Genomic DNA, 24473 nt, shown 5'->3' with positions numbered 1-24473 from the left:
ATAATATGAACTTCAGTGTATTTTATTCTAATACAATATTTTTACTTAATTTTCATCTGCTTTCCAATTTTGTCAACTGACCCCATAATGTAATTTATGTAGCATTTCCCCCTCTCATGCAAGATCCAGTCTAGGGTCAAATTTGCATTTCATTGCCATGATCTCTTTAGTTGGTTTTATGCTAGAACAGTTCCAAAGCCCATCTTTATCTTTTAGGTCCTTTATACTTTTGAAGACTATAGTCCCTTTTTTAAATTATAGAATATTACTTATTTGGGGTTTGTTTTTGTTTCTTCATGTTGGATTTCAGTTATGCATTCTAGACTGAAATGAAACATGCATGATATCTGTCTCCTCAGGGCATCATGGCCAGAGGCATAAAACCTCTCTCCCTCCCTGGTTTGTTATATTAGTTCTGAATAGAAGGTGCTGCCAGATTTCTCCACATAGAGTCAACTGATCTCCCTATATCCCTCCCAACCCCAAAACCCTGCTCTATTGTTCACAACCAATAAGCAATTTGTGGGGAGAGACTATGTCAGGACCATATAAATATCATGTTATTTATCAAAACCCCTTAGAATTAGCACTTAGTAACAGTTTTTGATAAATCAAAATTTTGGCATGGTGGTTATAAATTTTTTTTTAATTTAAGCACTTCCTCCGTATCAACCACTTGGCACTCAACATTTTATTAGAAGCAAGAATTTTATAAATAGAATATTATTTTTTTAAAAAATAATATTCTATTTATTTATTTACTTTAGAGAGAGAGAGAATGAGCAGGGAGAACCTAAGAGGGAGAGGGACAAGCAAGCTCCATGCTGAGCATGGAGCGCCATGTGGTGCTTGATTTCAGCACTCGAGATCATGACATGAGCTAACATCAAGAGTCAGATGCTTTACTGATTGAGCCACCCAGATGCCCCAATGTGATCTCACATTTCTATTTATGTATCTCCTATTAGTACAGGCATATGGATTTCTACTTTTTCATGGTCTATAATTCATAGTTGTCCTTAATCATTTCAGTGTTCAAATTGCTGAGTTCAAATTTGGCCAGTGAGGTCCTCTTTAAGTTGGTTCCTCTGTCCTTATAACACGCCCTATCATTTATTGGAGCACTTCCTGTCTTCCTAGCATAATATATTTCAGGCTCATCTTGATCCTGCTCCAGTTCTGGAATCAAACATTTCTCCAGAGCTGTCTCCTTCCTCTTCGTGGGGAGTGGTATTCAAGACAAAGACCTGGGTGTCAGCTGTGTTCATTGCTATTTGGGTGTCTTGTTTCTAAATCCTATTGGTGAATGAGAAACAGGAATTTATATACACTTATACATACAGAAATTCATTCATGCCTACATATGCTCAAATATACAGGTACACATCTACACTTTTCATGACTCTACAGAGATACCTCCCATTCCAGTACGTCTCTACAGAGTTTGCTCTTACGTTCCCCATTCCTTTTATGTCCTTTCTTCCATAGAGAAAACAATGGCTCCCAAAGATGACAGATACTTTATGAGAGTGCTCTCCCTGTGGTCCTTTTCCAGGAAGGGGTAATTTTTCTGTGGGAAATTCCTTAATTCCCAAAGGGGATGTCAGTGGACAATACTACACGACAATGAGGAGACTTGCCTGTGTCTAGGTTCATAATGATACCGTTAGAACTGTTTTGTAGTGAAGACATTTTGCTCCATGGTGGGAGGGGCACAGAAAAAAAAAAAAAAAGTTGCCCACTGACATCATTCAACTGGATTTTCAAAGTACAATGTTTAGAGAACAGAGATAAAAAACTATAATTTTCATGCTTCTGTGATTACTGATATATTCACAATGACAATGCAAACATTTTCAAAGGGGAGGTTTGTTTTCTGATTGGGAATCTGTATTTTTCTAAGGAAGAGAGACAAAGAAAGAAGCAAGAGAACGGAGACTGAGAGACTCGCTTTTAGGTACATGTTGAATGGGACATAATCAGGATTTTGAAATTTCACAAAGCATATCCTTGTGGCCCAGTGATGTATAAAGTATTAACCGAATGTGCTCTTTCTAGCTCTCTTGTGGCTAAACCGAAAGGGCACTGCTTACTAAAAACAAACATGGCTCATTCTGGAAACTAACACTAAGATTTAAAAATGGCCAACATCCAAGGCCATCAATCCACATTTCAAGGAAGTTTTCCCAAGCAGGATGATTCCAAGAGGCCTGGGAGATGAGTGAGTCTCCCTTTTTTGGAGAAAGGAAAGGAAGACAATGTTTTAGAAGTTCCTGCTCATCTGTTCCACTGGAACACAAGGGGGTAATGAGAAGAAGAGTAAGCCACATGAGAATCTGGAAGGCCAAGCTGAGGGAGCCATCTAGAATAGTGAGGGTGGGAGTGCACAGCCCACCAGACTAGGACTCTGAGCACATAGCAATCAAATATTCCAACCTCATAGCAATCTCTATCAGGCATTGTGGGGAGAATAGACAGATTACCCAGATGTCTACAGCTCAAGGCAGCATCCCCACAAAGACTACCAATAGACCGCACTCAGTGAGGTCTGCTTAGAGTCTAGGCTCCATGTCAGGAAAATGGTTAAAGCACTCCACTTCCTTGCCCAAATAATAGGAACAGTTGTCTTCTCCACAGGGATATATGCATTGTTAACCATACACAACATATTCAATAAGCATGTGTCAAATGCATATAGTTTGTATATAATTATCAAATGTTACCCTAAATAACAAGTCTAGGGATGTCTGGATGGCTCAGTCAGTTAAGCGTCTGCCTTTGGCTCAGATCATGATCCTAGGGTCCTGGGATCCAATCCCACATAGGACTCCCTGCTCAGCTGGGAGCCTGCTTCTCCCTCTGCCTGCCGCTGGCCCTGCATGTGCTCTCTCTTTCTCTCTGTCGGTCTCTGACAAATAAATAAATAAAATCTTCAAATAACAAGCATAAAATAAAAATAGCTACTCTGCGTAGTCTAACCCATTTGATTTTGTTAATGCAGGATTGCAGAAGTGTTTTCCTGACACCTGATGAGAATGAAAGTTGGTGTACATGTCCATGCTTGTTGTATGCACGTGAGCCTAGGTACGCTTTGCCAACTGTATGATTTGTTTATATGCTACAAGACAACATCAGGTAGTTAGGTAATTGAGATTCAGTTTGGTAGTGCCTACTCTGTTGTCTGTTCACAGCTGAATTATTCTCCCTTCCTAATGGTCATTAGACAGTATCAGGGAAAAACAGGTGCTTGGGATTTCAGAAGAATTTCAAGCAGAGATAATAGACACCAGAAGTAAAAAAAGAGCATTCAGAGCATTTAGTGTAAGTGTGCACTAACAGCAGTATGTGTTTTTACTAATTCCAGCCAAACGATAACATTCTATTTGTTGTTGTAAGGATTCCATTTGGCTTTTACTCAGAAAGGATTACATCTTAGTACTAAACTATTTCCTACTTCAACTTTTTGTCTTAAAATACAATTTATTTTATGGTCTGATTGCATTGTTTGAATTTCCTTAACATTGTCATGTATTAAAATTAAAATACCATGTTGTTGTTCCAAGTAAATGTAAACATTAAAACATCAAATAATTAACACCAAATGATATATTCATCATTTATAAGACCAAATACTGCCTGCATATGGGATATTTTTCTTTCCAACATTCCTAGCTAGTGTCAAAATTATTTCACATAAGCTAGTACATGCTTATTTTTCTTCATGACAGTGCTATACATTCAAATTTGTGAATTTCCTAATAATTTCCTTTGAATTATAGCCCAAACATAGGTCTGTGGGTAATATACTGTGCTTGTGTTAATTGTGGAAGTATGCATGTATTTATTTGTATATTTATCCAAACCTATAGCTATATATTTAAGAAAGCTTATGTAGTTTTATATATGGGATTTATTATATGCATATTAGAAAGAGAGACAGAAAAAGAGAAACAAAAAATGTTCAACAATGGGAATTATATGTGAAATCGATAAAGTTAACAGCTTCAGCCTTCCATTTCATTACATTTTAGTATGTCAGTCAAGAAACTTAATGGCCTTAACTGCTCATCATTTCCAAGATGTCTATAATAATCCCCACTGATCCCCTCAGTTGGACAATAATTTTGTAGCAAACTGCATCTAATTTCTCTTCATCTCTATTTGAGTTACCTATTTCTTCAAAGAATGGCAAGATTTCAGAATAGATGCATAATCTATGCAAGTAACTCATCAATCAATGTCACCTTAACCAACTCCGTTCTTAAATTTCAATATTGTATTTCAGTAGAAATTCATTATAACACCTGTAGCAAAGAACAAATCAAATACTATGTTGGAGTAAATGAGATGTATTACATGTCACTATTTGCATTGAGGACAGTAATTTCTCACTATATATATTTATAGTATAACAAAGCACTTTATAATGAGATCTTATTGGATATTAACCCCCAAAATGGTATATAAAAGTTCACTGAATCTCTAAGACAGCATCATTTATCATATGTAATCATACTGAAAACAGAATGTGTGTTTGTACTGTATATGTGAGATTGTATGTGTGTACACAAGTGCAAGAGATAGAAAGAGGGAGAAGAGGAGAGAGTATCAGTTTAATGAGCTACAGTGGATTAAGTTGAAGGTCAGAAGGTATAGTTCCTTGCCCCTACTCTACTTATGATAAAGACGAGTCATGGCATCAAGGAGTCCATGGAGCCCCTGAAACTGTATGCACATTTTCAAGAATGTACTGTGTACATTTTTTGGTGTAGGGTCCATAGTTTCCATCATTGGGGTCTATGATTCTTGAAATGGTAGCTCCCAATGGAGTTGATAATATCTCTGGCTTCTTTTGGCTCTGAAAACCAATATACATTTTTTAAATTCTTCTAAAGAGTAATTTATTTATTTATTTATTTGAGAGGGAGTGCTTGCACTTAGGGGTGCACAAGTGGGGGGAGGGGCAGAGGGCAAGACTCTTCAAAAGCAGACTCCCCGCTGAGTGCTGAGCCTTAGGCAGGACTAGATCTCCTGACTCTTGAGATCAGGACCTGAGCCAAAACCAAGAGTCACACTTAACGACTGAACCACCCAGTGCCCAAACCAAAGATTCCTTAATATCAATTCATTTGTAATGATTGTTATTACTTGACAATTGGAAATATGGTAATAATTTCAGTTTAAAGAGACTCTTCAACTTTTAATAAAATTCAAAAGCTGAAACACGCTTAAGACATAGACTTCTATTTAATTTTCCAAATCATGGGTAATTCAAGGCTTTTGAATTAATCTGGTTTCATCCATCAAATATTTTAGGTTTTTAAGGTGTTAGAGCTTACGAATATCTTTTTTTTTCCTTTTCTTCCTTTCTCTTGCTGTTTCTATTCTACTGTCTCTCTACACGTCTTCCTTCCTGACATCTCTTCACTGTAAGTAATTTGATATTTGTATTAATCAGACTAAAACATAAATTACGGTTTATCAAATATAAGGTTTGAAAAATATTTGGGGAATTTAAATAATCCCTTCTAAATGAGAATGTAAATATAAGATTTTCATAGAAAAAGCTTTAGAAGGATCAAGACATGTTACTGCCTTCATAATACTGAATGAGGCTGGTGTCTTTTCACCATTATACTGATGTTTCTCAGCTGGAAGTCCAAAATGAAGACAAATGTTAGTGTCAGAGAATGTGTAGTTGAACATTTGAATATTTAAAGTCTTCTCAAAATGACTGTGTAGTACAATGTGTCCTACTGTTCCTAAATCGTCAATTTAACAGCTACCAAATCTTTTTTTTTTTTTTTTTTTAATGGAACTAAAGTACTAGTGCATTTGGAAAAAAAAAAAAATCACATGTGTTGTCATTCAAATAATGAGCTATAATTCACATGTGCTCAAATCAGGCCAAAATTCTGAGCATGATTTTACCTCCTTATTCATTTGCTAATTTAAAAAAACGATTCTTGAGTTCATTGTTTAAGATGGATAGCAACAGATCTAAGTAATTGTCTGTAGTGATCTAAATGGATTTAGGCCACAAAGCTCTTATTTAAACAGTGGCTCCCATTGTTGATGATCTCCTAACTGAATGTGTTTCAAATGCAAGCAGTTTCTGAAAGTATTTGCATTTATTGATAATAAAGTGCATGGTTTGATTGCCTCTTTGATTTTTTTCCTCCTGTAGTTAACAGCTTTAATGATATTTCTATGAAATCTGTTTCTATTCTGTATGGGGAATGCAACATCAAAAAGCCTGCGGGCAATGTAATTATTAACATAATGAAACCCCTTCTTGACTGAACTATACGTAGTTAGGAAATATGACAGTCATTTTGCAAGAAAGAAGCACAAACTATGGGGTGGGTTTCTATTACAAAACCACAGAAATCTGACTAGACTCAGTTGGAGGAAGGGGTTATTACCTGATCATTTTATTTGGGGTTTCAATAGGTGGCATCTGCTAACCCACAAGATACTCAACTTTGTCATTGTATGTGTGTAGAGAAATATAGAGACATCTATACACATATGACATGTGTGATATATATGACTTACATATTATATATATATATATATACACACACACACATATATATGTATATATGCTAATATAACAAATGATGGGTATTTTTGACAGTGTAGTAGAAAAGAACTTTAACGAGTCTCTCTGAAAAATAATAGTACTGAAAGTAATCTTCCTAGAACTAGAAGTGGAAGCAGTTTGATAATAAAAGTGGTTTCAGAAATTGACTTCAAGATAAGGCCTTTTCGGTGGGATAGCTACAGTTTTTCCCTGACATAGTCAAGTAGTAAATAGCCTTGGTGAAGCATGCAGAGTATTTTTAACTTCACTTTAGAAAATAGGCAAGGCTTAGAAATGTAAAATGTAATGGAGAATGTAGATTTCTGACTGCATGATTGAGGTCTCAAACCATTTAAACTGGAGATTTCTAAGTCATGTCAAAAGCAATTGTTTTTATGATCTAGGAAAATTGCTTACAATATACCAAACATTGAAAAGTTGAAAACTTAAATTTTTAGCCAAATATGCTCAAGTTTCCATGTTCCTGAAAGCTAGATGTAATAGAAACTTAATCACACTGACTCTTTTTTTTCCCCCCTAATAATTTTTTTTTTCAGAATAGCTTGGGTTCAGTTATTTTCCTTTGTGTTACATTCCATTTTAGATAGAAGTGTCAGCTGATTTTAAAATCTAATCATACTTTTTATGTGCTTAGGATACAGTGCTACCTCTAGCATTGTGAAATGTTTTATTATGGTAGAAACCTTCTAGGAATTTAGAGGAGAAAACATACACACAGGAAATAGCCAAACATGAACAACAGACCGTATATAACCAAGATTAAAACCTCTCTGGACAGACAATGAAGTATATAAGAATTCCTGACATATATCTATTGATGAAGTATATAGTATTTAGGGATGGTTAGGGGAATTTGTTCAAGAACATTTCTTGAAGAACAGTTAAAAACTGTACTGTTGGGGGTGCCTGTGTAGCTCAGTCAGTTGGACATCACACTCTTGATTTCTACTCAGGTCATGATTTCAGGGTTATGGGATCAAGCCCAGCTGAGGGGTAGGGGGGGGGTCTGTGCTCAGTGGGGAGTCTACATTCCCCTCCCAACACCCACCCCCGCCCAAACAGGCATGTGCTCTCACTCTCAAAGAAATAAATTAATTAAAAAAAAAAAAAAAAAAAAGAATTGCACTGATGAAAAAAGGAAAAAAGGAAGGACAAGGAAGTTCATGAGTGAAGAAGGAGACTGGTAAGACCTTACACATGAGTGTGAATGAGTATTTTGAGTAATGACCTTGAATTTAGCATTTTTGGAATAGAATTTACAAGCTGATAAGTAGAAAAACTGCTCTATAGCTTGGGGAAGTCTTCCAACAATGAGCCCTTTAAAGTAAAGATAATGAGAAGAACTCCAAAGTGAACTAAATTAAAGATGACACAATTGATCTCATATTAGGGAAACAACCAGAAGCATAGAATTATCAATTATTAAATTGTTTTTATCCTATGTTTTCTATTTTGTTATTTTCTATTTTGTTTTTTTGTTAGTATTATCAACAAATCAATATTCTACCAGTTTTAAGAAAATATGGTATGCCTCAAGATACTTGAAGAAAGTTTAAAAATTCATCCATTTTATTTAAAAATGTTTGTCTCTAAAACTTCAGTTGGGGAATAAGGGTTTGGAAAAAAAAAAAAAAATCACGTTGATTTTCCAAAAAGTTGTCAGGAACTTTTCTGAGATTCTAAATAAAAATAATAGAAAGGTGAAAAACATCTAGGATTAAACTAAGATTATATGAGGCTATATAGAGAAGCAAGTGTTCCAGATAACATGGTAGTTAATATTACTGTTATCTGGACTTAAGTTCCTTGAACTTTTCCATAGTTTGGTTCCCTCATCAGACAAATGGAGGAAGGAATATTTGTTCTTCTCAATACTTAACATTGTTGGAAGACTGCAAGGAAATGATGAATGTGACAGGAATATAGGAAACACAGCATTCCATAGTTCTGTAAGGTATAGCCTGAGTCCTGAATCAGGATTATATTTACAAAACAAATGTGGCCAAGAGAGCGTCTGATAAGAGAGTAAAGATTTGCCTGCTGTGTCATAAGAACACATAAAAGTTAAGCCTTTCATGCTCCTCATAAATACTCCAAATAGAGTTACTTTCACTGTTACACAGACCATAAATTCATGTTTAATTCTTACAGCAGATTTGGAAGCAGAAATTCCTCAGAAGGGCATGCACAGACCTCATGCTTGCTTCACACTTATTTGAGATTCATCCGTACTTAAGGATTGTATTTCTGTACACAAAAATATCAGTTCTCTATAAACAGATATGCATCAGAGGATCAGGTATCTTCAGCTTATGTGCAACCTGGAGTGTTCCCCATGGTGATAATGCAACTAAATCCTAGCAACCCTTCTCAAATTTGGTTTGTATTATGGTCAGTATGGGAAGAATCAATATTTGATGTTTGTAGTTTTAATAGAGCAATAAATGACTTGTATAGATTGCTTTTATAAAAGAGCCCTGCTGTCATTTATTAGAGAAGAAGGAAGTGGCAATCCTTTTCACATACTCCAGTTTTTTTCTACATAAGGCAAAGAGATCCTATCTTAAAAAGATAGGATCTCTTTGGGGAAGAAATTTATCCTTTATCTATCTCTAGGCTTTAAAAGATAAGGAACTGCCTTGGGTAAACTGGCTCTTTTGGGAGGCACCATAACTTAAGGAGGAAATTTAGAACTCCAGGAGAACCTGCCACATAGGTTTCCCAGAAGTCGCAGATCTGGGCTTCTCTGATGCAGGAGATGCCAACATACCCCATCTAATAAAATTTGGTGAGAGAAATTAACAGTAAAGAATATGGATTCCAGAATGAAAGACCTGCGTTCAAATCCAGTACCCTTGCTCAGGCTAGCTGGCTAGGGTCAAGCTACTTCATATCTTTGAGTTTAGTTTTTCTTATCTTAAAAATGGGGTTAATACTAATACTTACCCCATGAGTTTGTTGTGGAGATTCATAATAAATAGCTTCTGGCACAAAGGAAGTACTCAATAAATATTAAGTAATTTATTTTATTTTTTATTTTATTTTTTTACAGTGTACAAGGCATTGGAAGAATTGACTGAGTAATCCGTGAAAACTTCCATAGAACTGACAGTGTTGGGTTGCAGGACACAAGGAGTCTGAAGAGGGATTCAGATGAGGTGAGAGAGATTGCTGGGGTGCAACCATATTGGATCTTAAAAGGCCTTGGGAAGATTTTGATCTTTTATTCTAAGAACAAGAATGGAATTGATGAGTTAAGCATTTTGTACTCTGTCGGTTCCATGAAGAGTGAATGAAAGGGGATGAATGTGGGTATTGGGAGCCTAGTTGCGAGAGTATTCTGTAGTATAAAAGACAATGGTTAACAGCTCGAGTTAGAACAACAGTAATGGGGAGGGATTCAAGAGCTGTGTGGAAGGTAAAATCAGCAGCATTGGATGTACTGGAGATGGGGCTGTGAGGAGGATGGAGGCACCAGGAGTGACTCCGGTATTTCTAATTTGCATAGCTGGATGTTTCTGGCGTTGTTCACTAAGATTGCTAATACTAGACTAGAATTAGATCTGTCACGTGTGTGAGTGTGTTGGCAGATGAATATTACGTGCTTGTACCCACTGTGGGGTCTGAGGTAATTCACTCTATATAGACATGTCCAGTGGCTTCTTTATCCCCAGACAGACAGTCATAATCTAATATTTTTCTTCACTTTCATTTCTTTTTTAATTTCTTGAGCTCCTAACTAGGTAATTTCATACCCAACTTTGATGAATGGCCTCATCACATAATTTTTCTCTTCTTTACTTATTTCTCCTGAACTTTTTCCTTCCTTTTTCCACATACATAGTCAGCCACTTTTCAGGCACATCAACTAGTCTGAAGATTTGGGGATCATCTGTTTGTTCTGCTCCCACCTTACTTAGCTCCTCTAAACCCACACTTTGATTTTTCTTAAGGCACTCAAAATAATTACCCCAATTAACAGATCAGGCTGTGCCTAAGGCACTTTTCTCTGAGTAATGTATATGCATGTTAAGAAATTTTGTTCCCCTTCTCTCCTGACTCTTGCAAAAAGAGCCCAAGATAAAATATCTTTCCTAACAGCAGCAACAATAAAAATTCCAGTAACAATGAACCTGGGTACACATCTGACCTTGACAATACTGAAATTAATATTCACTTTGCGATTCCACTGACATTTATCACTGAGAAGCACCTTTAATGCCCTTACACGTGCATGCATGCAAGGGGAAGATTGATAATCGCACAGGGTAGAAAACCTAGTTGTCCTCTATCTCCAGGAAGCATCTAAAAGGCTCCGGGTCTGCTGACTGAACCACCCCGAGGATTAAGTTTATTTTATTTTCAGTATTCAAAAGATAAGAAGTTTATTAACCACATGGAAGATTTAGGCTTGCTCCGAGATAGCAGCAGGAAGACAAATAGACTTCAGCAGTAAATCATCTCACAGAAGTTGGACGACGACTTTAAGTAAAACTGAACACAGGGACACGGTGCACTGCCCTGGATCATCAAATGTATCCTTTCTCTCCCCAAGCCCACTTCCTTTGCTTTGCTTTTCAGTGGTCACATACAGTGTCAGGCTAATAGGAAAACAATGCCTTTGACTCAAACATTCAAAGGTTATCGATTATGATGATGTCCATTAATGTGGAGTCAAATAAGGAAAGTAGTGGTTAACTATGAATGCTATTTAGGCAAGACTTTAAGAAGTATTTCTTCAAAGATTGTTAAATTTAACCACTGTATTTCAGTAACTCCTAAACTCAACTGAATATCAGATTGGCCATTTTCCTGATGTCCTCCTACTTGGAGGTACGACAGAAGAGTATTTACATCTAAGTCATCACCATTCAGTATAAATATAATGTGATCCAGGAAGGCTCACAGTAATTTAAACTTTCTAGTCGCCACATTCAAAAAGTAAAAATTAAATAATCATGTATGTTTAACCCAATATGTCTAAAATATTATCATTTCAAACTATAATCAATATAAGATTTGCTAATGTGATATTTCATACTTTTTCCATACTAAGTCTTTAACAAATAGTGTTTATTTTTACATTTATATCTCAGTTCGGGCAAGCCATACTTCAAGTGCTCAACAGCCACTTATGGTGAGTAGCTACCACACTGAACATGGCAAACGGAGACAGTGCGACTAGGTTAATTCAAGAACTCATGGATTGATATGGGGAACACTTCAATATTTCCAAAGATAGTGGCAAAATTACACTAAATTATAAGAGGGTATAGAACAAAACACATTCAAGGAGCGCCTGGGTGGCTCAGTGGGCTAAAGCCTCTGCCTTCGGATCAGGTCATGGTCCCCAGGTCCTGGGATCAAGCCCTGCATTGGGCTCTCTGCTCGGTGGGGACCCTGCTTCCTACTCTCTCTCTGCCTGCCTCTCAGCCTCTTTGTGATCTCTGTTTGTCAAATAAATAAATAAAATCTTAAAAAAAAAAAAACAATGCATTTGAGGTGGTAAAATTAATCAAGGTGTTGGTATAATCTAAAATAAGTCAGTGATATGTTAAATCTATGATTACATTTTTATTTTTATTTTTATATTTTTTTACATTTATATATTAAATGATGAAACATAACATCAGAAGTAGCAACAACTTATTTCTGGGAGTCTTAAGTATTTTTTTGTGAAGCTTGCATGAAATACAAACCAACTAGCCCCACTGAAGGATGGAAGTAATAATTATTATTTTTTTATTTCCTCACAAGATTGTGGGACAAGATTTTGAATCAAAGCAACAGACTGCGGGTTAAGATCAAGTACGTGATTTATAAGAGAAAGTAGAAATTATATACTTAGCATGTTCCTCAGCAGTAGTTAGTACAAATCATTCAGATAAACCAGTAACGTTGGGATTAAAAAAAAAAAAATTATCCTATCATAGCTATGTTTTTTGAAGTAATGGGAATTTTAACTCATAAATGTGTTAAAATGCAGTTAACTTTCAATTAATTATTTTTCTATTGCTTTGAAAGAATCATTGCTAGTCTTAGTTTGTGCACGCACACACACACACACATGCACTCGCACATTAGCATTGTGGCAAGAATGGTACGCTAGGTTCAAATCCAAGTATGACAGTGTTAATTTTGACACATTTAACTTTATGATTTCTCTCATGGGAGTTGGGCTGGGCCAGAATTCTTGTTCACAGGATATTTCACAGGTACAGGGGATTGCTATGGGTCGAATTTGTAAGATTTTAAGGTGATAATACACAATTACTACTGTAGGTTGTAGCTGTTAAAATCAGAGCCAACACGTGGCCTTCACTATTCAGGAGGAAATGCTCGTGGGATTTTTATCAACTGAAGATCAAACCAGGGGAATCTGAGCATGCAGTTGGTAACTGTTCTCACTCGTAGCTTCTGCAAACTTCATTATTCAGATGATTCCTTTCACTTAGTTAGTTAGGGCCACCTGGGTGGTTTGCAGTCCTTAATATTCAGAAAACACTATGTCTTACAGCCTACAAGGCAGGATTAGAATTCTGGAGAAAGGAAGCAGGTAGGAGCATAATCATATATGATTTTAAGGAAATGAAGGATGTTTCTTAGTACTTCTTTGCTTGAGAGATAATGATTGAGATTGTTTTTTAAATGAAAAAGTAGTTTCTTCATTAATTAGAAATATATATATATATGTATGTATATATACATATATATAGACTCATATATATATATAGATATAGACTCAAGTCTCTGCATTCCAAAGTTTAAAATATATATATATATATATATTTTTTTTTAAGATTTTATTTATTTATTTGACAGACAAAGATTACAAGTAGGCAGAGAGGCAGGCAGAGAGAGAGGGTTTCGAAAGCAGGCTCCCTTCTGAGCAGAGAGCCCGATGCCAGGTTTGATCCCAGGACCCTGGGATCAAGACCTGAACTGAAGGCAGAAGCTTTAACCCACTGAGCCACCCAGGCGTCCCTAAAATATATATATGTTAGAGTTTGCTCAGATTACTTGGAATTTCATTTACAATCTGTGTGATTTGTAGGACAGTGTATAGGTACTGGATGGGATACTATCCCCCCCGCCCCCCGCCAAATTCATGTGTACCAAGAAAGGCCTTTGCAGATATAATTAGTCAAATTAAATAAAGTCATACTGTGTTGGGGTGGGCTCTAAATCCAGTATCATGGGTGTTCTTATAAAAAGAGGCAAAGAGACATGAGACATGAGACATGATGGGCGGACTGCTGAAAACTGCTAGCAACTAGGAAGGATTTTTCTCTAAAACTTACAGAGGGAACATGGCTCTGCTAACACCTTTATTTCGGATTTCTAGTCTCCAGAACTGTCATAGAACAAATTTCTGTTGTTTTAAACACTCTAGTTTGTGGCACTTTGTCACTGGAGGCCTAAGAAAGTAATATAGCCAATATGTTCCCCATTTCATAAGAAGAAATTGAGAATCAGAAAAAGTAAGTGATAGGATGCCTGTGTAGCTCAGGTGGTGAAACAGCTGACTCTGGTCTCAGCTTAGGTCTTGATCTCAGGGTCATGAGTTCAAGTCCCATATTCGGCTCCATGCTGAGCATGAGGTCTACTTAAAATAAATAAATAAACAAAGTAAGTGATTTTCTCAAACATACGCAGCAGGATATAGAGAACATGCCAATCTTGAACCCATGTCTTTTGCTTATTGGTTTAGCATTGTCTCCATTTTCAGAAAATAAAAACATAAACAAAAGGGAACACACAATTTTTGCCCACAGAGTTGTTTAACATAAAAACCCAGGATCAGGAATCTAGACACAGGCCTGCTGATGCCACCAGTGCTCTGACCAACCCTGGGACTGGCCTCAAGTCTCTGGATTCCAAAGTTTACCTTTGCAAAATTCCACCATTGGGATCAACAAGGTCAACCTTACTGTATGGTTTCAACATTATGTTTCAGATCATTTGGATAAATGTTTTAGACTTTGGGTGCTCTGAGGTAATGAGGGATAAAAGACCCTGCCACACCAAGAAAAGGATAAAGAAAAGGGATGTTGAAAGATAAAAGGCAAACTCCTCAGCTTTGTGGTCTCCACTCGGGCCTAAACCCAGCATCTGCTGGTAAAATTCCAATGCAGTCCCAGAGCGGTAAGGTGATTCAACCTCAGGATCTTCTGTGAACAGACATCTCATTAGAATCCAGTCTCCGGTTTAGTGAACACAGGCAGGGTACATGTCAGAAAACAAGCTGGTTCTGGGATAACATTTATTTTGGCACTAACTTGCCCCTTTTGGATCAGTTCCTCAGAAAATCTTGGCAGCTAGCAGACTGGGCTGCAGATCAGAGCTCCTTTTAGGCACTCCTTGCTGGTAGCAGTCACATCAAATCCTACTTCACTGGTCTGTAGGGAGGCAGTCTAAGAAGCAAGCTTCTCTGTGATTGACAAATTTGTGAATGTCTGCTGTGCATGGCGGTGCACACATCCCTGCAGTGCTTTCATTAGGGACATTTGGGCACAGATGTTTTACAGTTTATAGCATGGGGAATTCTTCCATGTTTTTCCAACAATTGTTCAGCTTTACCACTATTAGAAGCTGAATACCACATGCATTTGGCTATTGGCCTAGTACTATGTGGCATTTTCTCTTATTTTTATATTCTAAATACTCGGCACCTTCCTCAAATACAGTCTAACTAGAAAATAAAACCTGCACACATTTAATATTCAAACCTAATATGTCAAAAAATAACTCTTGATTTGTCCTAAATGCCCTCCAAGCCAGCTCCTTCCTCAGCTTCTGATCCCAACAAATGGCCCTTTGATTCACTGAGCTTCTGAGGGCAAGAACCTAAGAGGAAAACGGACTCCTGTCTTTTCTCGCATCCTACAGCCCCGAGCAAGACTTGTCCCTACTTTCCCAAGGTGTCCTGGATCTAAAACCGAAACTGGAGCTACCAGCATCCCTTGGCCGCACTACTGCATTAGCCTCCTCTCTGCTCTCATTCCCACTTGAAAAGGAATAGGTTAAGCTACTCGCCCCTGCACAGATGCCTCTGCACTGAGGATTAAATCAGCCCTCCTTACTGTGGCTTTCAAGGCTTTTCCTGGCTGAGCCCTGCCACCTGTCAAACCATCTCCCATTCTCTCTTTCCCTTGCCCTCCTGTAGCATGGTCGGTGGTGTTCTCGTGCTTCCTCTCCAGGGCCAGAGTACTTGCTATTGTCTCTATCTGAAATGTCTCCACCCAAAATCTTTGCTGGCACCCCTCCCAATCATTCAGATGTCCCCTTAAAATGCTGTTTCTCTAGAATTTTTTCCTGACTTTCCTTTCTAGAATCATCATCCTGCTCATTCTCTACCCCCTTAAACTTTTTTATTCTTTTGCATATTTGGTTTTTGTTTGTTTATTATATCTCCTGATCACTAGCATAAATAATCACTAATATAATTAATATAAATACCTCATCAAGGTATTTTGTCTTTCTTTTTTACTGCTGAATTCCCAGTAGTAGGAAATACAGGGTATCTCATGGGGGCACACAATGAATATCTGTTGAATGAATGAATGAATGAAGGAAGGAGTGAATGGCATGATAGAATTCCAACAAAGTTGGAGTGAAAAATAAGGTTATGCAGGCTGAGACTGATCCATATGGTAACTTAGGTCAACAGGCTCTGTGCTCTTAGAAATCTTAAGTCTAAAAAAAAAAAAAAAGACTTATGAAATACCCTAAAGAAAAAAGGAGATCATTTCAAACACACATGAAAAACACAGAGATAGAAATGAACAGACTATGTTCAGTGTTAAGGAACATGATTGCAAGAAGAATGGTTAGAATCCAGCAATGGAGGAATACATGATTATAAAAGCTACCATTAATGAGGACTGGCAAAGTACCAGAGATCAGGCTAAATATTTTATAGTAATTATCTCACTCAGTCTTCTGAATAACCTTTTGATGATGTACTGCGATCCATTCTACAGATTTTCTTTTAAGCTTTACAACATTGCTGCAAGATGTCTCTCTTTTACCTCTGAGAAAATGGTAGTTTAATAGACCCTGTTAGCTCGTAAGTGAAAAAGCCAGAATTCAAAACCAGTTTGACTTCTGAATTATTGTTCTTAACCACCTTTCACTCTCCTTCCATTTGGAAGACCTGGAACACCAATTATAGATTTAAATAAGGTGGTAACTAACAAGTTACTTGCATTAACCTTGGGCTCAGAGTTCCACCGGTTTGATTAAAAACTCCATGATTATTTCCTCCTGAACGTGGAGGGGCAATGTTTTGACTCTGATTTTAACAGCTGCAATCTAACACAGTAATTGTGTATCATCACCTTAAAATCTTTCAATTTTGACCCATGGCAATCCCCTGTACCTATCAAATATCCTGTAACCAGAAATTCTGACTCAACTCAACTCTTATATTAGATATGATTTGGGGCATCCCAAGGTAGGAAAATTGGGCAGAGACAGAAAAGAGTTTTCATAGAATAGTGACCAGTTATGGGTTTCTTTTCCTTAGGTCTACAAAGTAGAAATAATATCTTTATTAAAACGATACAGTAATGCAGGAACATTGGAGTTAGAGAACAATACTCACATTATGCCCTTTTGTGTGGCACATAAGATTTATTGTATACTGCAGCAAGCAGAATATAAGCCACAGCAAAAAGAATCTGTAATAGTGAGGTAATTTAATTTGGGTTGAGTATCATATCAGTTTCTTGATGTAATTCTTTCACATTAATATTGCACACTAAAAGACAACATATATATGTGTGTCTAACATATATGTGTATTAAATAGCATTATCTCTTAGAGATTGAAACATATAATGTCATGGGTTTTGTGTTCTAATAATATAACATATATAGGCGTTAAATTCGATAGTACTTGTACACTAATACCTTGTAATTGTAACTTCAGATTTAAAAAAAGAAGAAATAATTTGATCCCACAGTATGATTTAGAACAATGTATCTTATAGATACATTTTCATCAAAAATTTCATCCCTAAATTTTTGGGTATTAGTCTACCCATCTTATTTTACTTCCTATCCTCAGTGCCTTACAGAGGCCTGGGCACATAGTAGATGCTCAAAAAATGCTTTTATAGACAGAATAGATTTAAAGAGCCTCTCAAGATGAGAAAAGGTACAAATACAGTGTGTATATCTGTACAGATGAGTAGAGCATACTCTCTTTCTATCCTTGTTTTTCACTAGCCACATTCACCAGCTCTTCATAGACTCAGATGTAACTGAAGGAATCCCATAAAAACACTCAGCTCAGCTGTTTCATATTTGGAGTAGAGTTTTATTTGGCTGGCCCAGCATGATGACAATATCCCTAAAGATGCTCAAGCTCCAGTTTGCTCTAATACAGTTTAACAAGCAACCTACTTTCATTTTTGCTAGGGTGTACAACCAGACTAGGCAATTAAACCCAAAATCAATCTATCTTAGGGGAGCCCTATTTATTCCAAACGGGATACCTACTCTTCTCAAAAACTTCTCATTATTATTATTATATTTAATTATTATATTTCCATGTCCTCTTTCTTCATACTCTCTAATATCTCTCTACATTATAGTATTACTATCTATCTATACACATATAACATAGATAATATCTATAGAAATTATATAGACAGGTAATATCTACCTAACACAGATATTATAACTTATATGATTTCTACCAAGCAGATAGCTTCTCTAGATATTTGGTTGTACCAGTGGAAGAGTCTTGAATTATGTTTTGTGCTCAGAGTAAAAGAAAATAGTGAGCCAACAGACTCTTTTGGGTGAATGGAACTTAAAATGCCCCACTCAAGCAATAGGTAATCTTTGTCTTTCGTCTTTAAATGTGTTTTGAAAGATACTTACATGTCTTTAACCTGAGAAAATATTTAGAGAACTTTAAACAACTAACCAGAGAATATGTTCAGTTCTAGATTCTGTGGGCTTTTAAGAAGAAATCTTTTATATTTAATTTCTCAACATTCAAAGAGGATTAATCGTTAATGTTTTTATTGCTCTGTTTAAAGTATTTGCCACTAGACTACTAGTCCTTAAAAGCTATAATAATATCTGACTAGCTTTTGTAGCCTCATGTGCTAGATTAGTGTCTAGATTAATGGTGTCCAATAGAACTGTTTGCAATAATAGAAATGTTCTCTGTGCCATCCCACATGGTAGTGAATAGCATATATAGACCATTGAAGTGTGGCTAATATGGCCTAGGAATTAAAATTTTAGTTTTCAACTTTATTTAAATTTTAAGTGTTTAACAGTTGAAATACAGCTAATGTGCCAGGATTTTGAATTTTGTTTTACTTCAGTGCACCTAACCTTAAATAAACACATGTGACTAATAGTTACTGTACTGGACAGTGAAGGTTTAGAACTTAGCACAAAAGAATCATTTTTTTTCTTCTTTTTTTAAAATATTTTATTTATTTATTTGACAGACAGAGATCATAGATAGGCAGAGAGACAGGCATAGAGAGAAGGGGGAAGCAGGCTCCTTGCTGAGCAGAGAGCCCGACGTGGGGCTCGATCCCAGGACCCTGAGATCATGACCTGAGTGAAGGCAGAGGCTTAACCCACTGAGCCACCTAGGGACCCACAAAAGAATCATTTTTGATTGAATGAATACATGCATGAATGAACTACAGAGTGACTTGCATTTGCCTTGAATTCTTCTAGTGTGATTAAACAACCCATCCTCCCAAGCTTCCCTCTAATTCTTCCACTGCTATATTTCATTATAAAAGACATAATACCTCACCTAATTGACCATTAAATCCAAATGGATTACTTAAGTCTTCTGTTGCTGAGGATGCCAAACCATAAGGCTTTAAATGTCTCTCATCTTGTATTTGTACACCTAAAAGCCTGTTTTGCAATGAGGGACCTTTTAAACTGCATTAGCATCTGTGTGCTACCAAGAAACGATGGAATATCAGCACTTACCATTATTTCTTTCTATGAGTAACCTACGATTATGCACATGACCGTGCAACTGGATCACTTTTTATTGGATCATGGTCAACTTTCCTTCCACAGTCATCCCAAATAGTCACTCAAATCACCAGTGCACTTAGTAATCACAAACCAGCTCACATGATAAAAATAAATGAGCTAGACAGAACTATGATTTACTCAATCTATAGGAACAGTATGAAATAAATATAACTGATATTTACCATCTCGGCCATACATTGTATATAGATCAGATTCTCCCAGCAAATTTGAAGCCACCAGCTATTCATAAAATGGCAATGTTGTGATACATTTTATGGGATAATAAGAGTATTTCCTGATCTTAAGACCTCAACATTTAGTTAGGGATGAAAAGATGTATATTGGGTAAAATTGGAGGACAAACTTTTCTATCATAGCCTGGTAAATTACAGGCAGAGGATAATTAGGGGAAAAGTAATAAAATATATAAATGGCTGATTGTATAGTAATCAAGCCAGTTCCAAACTATCAACAAGGTATTATATGAGCCTTATTACCTACTGAGTGTTCCACTTCCTTTGCAAGTGCCAGGAAATAGGGATTATGGTTCCATTTGATCCTGTAAGGAGCAGGGAGTTTCTCTCTGTCGACTGCCTACTAGATGCCAGGTAAGACTCAGAAGTCTCCTATCTGTTACCACATTTCTTCTTCACAACCCGGAAGGAGGAGGAATAAATCATATCTTCAGTTTATAGTTGGAGAAACTAAAGTCTCAAAGATTATGAAACTTGACCTAGGATGCAGGTAGTAATGTTTGGTCAGACAATGCTCAGAGACCTATCAGTTGCCTTCATAACACCATACACATAGAGCCCTATAAGAATGAACGAATGAAGAAATGATTGAATGAATGAATGAATGAGAATATATATATATATATATATAGTCTCTTTCTGATTGATTTGATTTATTTCACTTAGCATAATCCCCTCCAGTCCATTCCCTTTAGAGAATTTTTGATGAGTTTTTTAGTTGTCAGTCTACATATAACATGGCATATACCATTTTTTAGAAATATGTATTTTGATGTAATTTGTTTTTATTCAACTTTGTTGATTACAAATACTATGTGTGTGTGTGTGTGTGTGTGTGTGTGTGTGTTTGTGTGTGTGTGTATCTCCAAAGAAGGAGGGAAAAAGCAAATATGCCTATTCCTCTAGATGCTATATTCCAAAGTGACTCAACTTGGGGGGGGTAGCTTTCACTCATCTTTTCAGTGTAAATATAACAGACTAAGAATATTACTTATAACTCAAATATAAAAGGGCTTTGTGGATAATTGGGTTGTGGTCTAGCAAATAGGCTTCCCATTCTAACTGAAACCTCTAGCCTGTATGTGGTCCATTTTAACATCCTTCATGATTAAACTGACTTAACAGCATCTTAAAAGACCCCAAATAATAATTCAAAAACTCTCCACATGTGGTATGAAAAGATTAGACAAGTCTTAAGCAGGCAGGGGCTTAAATCGGACCGATAATACAGTGGAGAAATTATACACCATAAAGGCAGGGGAAAGAAGCAAGGGCTGAGCAAAAGGAAGATATAATCGGGGGACATAAACCTTCCCATAAATCAAGCTTTTCTATTCTGCATGATTATTTCATAAACTGGATCTTGGGCTGTTGATCTCTTTAAATGATTACTACAAAATGTATGCACTTTTAGAAACAGTTGCTGGCTGATTTATATTTCAGACATATTTTCCATTAGTGTTTATTCCTTGAGAATATGGTTTTCATAATAGAGTTGATATTTTCAAATATTATGGAAAACTTGAAATTCAATTTGTATAAAAGCTATGTAATTTTAGTGTACAATTACTCCATCATATTTGGAAAAACAGTGATAAAAGGAGCAACCGAACACACATCCAGATGAGACACATTTTCAAAAGATAAGATCATTTTGTCAGGGAAAGAAATAGAGATAGAAATGTCCCCTCCCCCGAACCTTGCCCTCTAAATTCTGAAATTCCACCCAAATAATAAAATCAGCCTTTGAACTTCCTCTCAAAACAAAGAAGGGGGGAGGGGACAGGGACAGGGAGGGAAGGGGAGAGAAGGGAGAAAGTGAAGGGAAGGGGAAGGGAGGGGGGAGAGGAGAGAAATGAAGCACAGCATCTCTAGGATGTTCCGTCTTCCTCAGCAACTGGTACACTACTGAACAGACTTGAAGAAGATGAAGTGTTCCTTATCCTAGACATATTTTTAAATTGCCAAAATGGCATTTTGTGTTAACAACAGAAGATAAAGTACACATGCAGTACCTATTAGTCATGATAACGTAATTTATTTATCCTAATGTCTGTAGTAAAGACAGCAGGTGAGCTACACAGTATTCTTAATCTAAATGAATTGAAGGAGTTGGCTAACTGCTTTGCACATCTAAAGGATATTCTGAATGTACTGTTTATCTAGCTGATTTGTTTCTATGTACCTATCCACCGAGTAGGAGGTGAATTTTCCAAGGTAACTCTCAACAAAACAGATTTAGGTCACCATCCAAGTAAACAATGTCTGGCAAAGGAAAGAATTCTTACTCCATATGGTGGTAAGACCAGAAGTGATTTAATAAAACAGTGCTGTTACTGAAGGCCAAAGTACAGTTAGAATCCTAAGGCCATTATCACCGCTGTTAATGAAAAAAATTTAAAGCTCTTTCATGTCACTAAAGCAGAAAGATTCTACATTTCATTTTCTGGGGAAAATATAACTTATATGAGACAGTAGTACTAACAAGCAATGTGCTTTATTCACTCAATCGTTTAGTTTTATCATCATTTATGCTAACTTCTAAGCAAATAAATGCTTACAGAGACAAGCACCCAGTGAGGTCCTCTGCACCAACTCTCAGACTACCTTCTGAATGGAAGACATACAAAGATCTGAGGCAGCTGTCTTTGAAATACACATATTTCAGATACAATGTGAGGCAGACACAATGTGATTTGGGCATACAAAAATAACTAGACATTATACCTCAGCTATCACAGGTAATGGGGGCCACATGTAAATCCATGATTGAGATGGTAATATTTCACTTAACAACTTGTTACAAGCTCCCTTACTCTACTTGCTTTATTATTGTTACGCATTTAGAATATGTGCTTCCTCAAGAAGCTTCTGAGATCCCTAAGTGCTGTTATTTCATTACACACATATGCTTTTCTAAGGTGCCTCAGATGTCAGGGAACAGTACTGGGAACATAGCAGATGTTTATTCGGCAAAATTATAAACTGAATTATGGCATTTTTTTAAACAAGTTAAGGCCACATGTGTGATGCCAATAATTACTGTCTGATTTTCTTTTTATTAATGATACTAAATACGGCAGAGAATGTTATATGATGAGTAGTAGTTTCATGAAATGAGGCATTATTATTAGTTGGTATCCTTTCTTTCCTGTGGCTTGGAAAAACTGGCATAAAAGAAAGTGATTTTAAAAAAGAAAAATCCTCTTGGAATTGATTATTTAAGCTGGAGACAGAAACAATGAAATTGATAGAAGAAAAAAATAATGTTGCTCAGTCTTAGAAAACAAGGCTGACTACTTAGGGTTTTCACAGAATGTAATGTAATCATGTCTAGTCAGCCTTAAAATGTACACTAAAACAATTCTATGGAAAACGTTAAGATTAGGAAAGTAAAGAATTCAGATAATTCATAGAAATTGGATATTTTGAAAATGAACATACTTTTAAAGTTTAAGTTCTAGCACTAGCAAACTGAATGAAGTTTTCCATTAGAGAACTTTTTCTTTTTTGTATTTAAGTTCAGTTAGCCAACATATTGTACATCACTAGTTTTGATGTAATGTTCAATAAATCATCAGTTATGCAGAACATGCAAGGCTCATCTCATCCCGTGCCCTCCTTAATGTCCATCACCCAGTTACCCCCTCCCCCCTCACCTCCCTTTCCACAACCCTCAGTTTGCTTCCGAGTCCAGAGTCTCTCATGGGTTGTTTCCCTCACTGATTTCTTCCCATTCAGTTCTCCCTCCCTTACCTTATTGGCCTCTGCATTATTCTTATATTCCACATATGAGTGAAACCGTGTGATAACTGTCTTTCTCTGATTGCCTTATTTCACTTAGCATAATCCCCTTCAGTCCATGCCCTTTAGAGAATTTTTGATGTTTTTTAATTAATACATACAACATGGCATATACCATATTTTTAGAAATACGTATTTTGAGTGTTTGTTTTTATTCAACTTTGTTGATTACAAATATCAAATATTCATAAAAGTTATTGATTCTCTCTCTATATGATCTATTAAGAGTAAGTCAATGAAGAAACTGTCGAGTAAAACATAGATATTATGAAGTGGAAATTGGCATTATTTAGTGATTTAAGTGCAAACATTTAAAAACATTCTCAAGAACAGAAACTTGGAAGTAGAACCAACCTCATTCATGAGCATAACAACCAGTGATGTTGTGCAAAGTCCTGCAAGGAATGAGGTTTAATACCCTGTTGTAGCTTCTGGATCCTGCACAGGAGCCTGTGTTTCCTATTATTATCTGAAACCTGTACATTACTATGCCTTTAAAAATGCTGAGGTTTTATTTTTGTGAGGCAAGTATTTCTAAGATTTGTACTGTTTAGGTATCTCCCCCACCCCTAATAAATATTTCATTATAATTCTTTATCATCTTTTCTTGGCAACCTTGGCTAAGTGGGGGGAAAAAATGTAGATTTTGCCAAATATAGAACATGATACCAGTACCCAGACTACCTATCAGAGGGTAACTGCTCTCTCTACATGATGATTTAAAACATCCAAGAAGTAGGGGCACCAGGTGGCTCCACTGGTTAAGTGTCTCGCTTT

The 24473-nt window shown here is 36.4% G+C and overlaps 1 protein-coding gene and 1 long non-coding RNA gene across 4 annotated transcripts in view; one reads left to right on the top strand and one right to left on the bottom strand.

The window, feature by feature from the left end:
- Positions 1-24473, bottom strand: part of DCC (DCC netrin 1 receptor) — a 1143668-nt gene that overhangs the window by 297979 nt on the left and 821216 nt on the right. The gene's annotated exons all lie outside the window — the stretch shown is intronic.
- The window catches only part of LOC123387640, a 34584-nt gene continuing 19230 nt past the window's right edge, over positions 9120-24473 (top strand). Inside the window, exons 1-2 of the long non-coding RNA XR_006602132.1 lie at positions 9120-9395; positions 9660-9765. This is a non-coding gene — a long non-coding RNA (uncharacterized LOC123387640). The remainder of the gene's footprint in view (positions 9396-9659; positions 9766-24473) is intronic.

Source organism: Mustela putorius, unplaced genomic scaffold (assembly GCF_011764305.1).
Source record: "Mustela putorius furo isolate JIRA1106 unplaced genomic scaffold, ASM1176430v1.1 tig00003858_pilon_pilon_pilon, whole genome shotgun sequence".
NCBI classification, from domain to species: Eukaryota; Metazoa; Chordata; class Mammalia; order Carnivora; family Mustelidae; genus Mustela; species Mustela putorius.
Note: the sequence above shows the minus strand (reverse complement) of the source record. Positions and strands in the feature narration are given on the sequence as shown.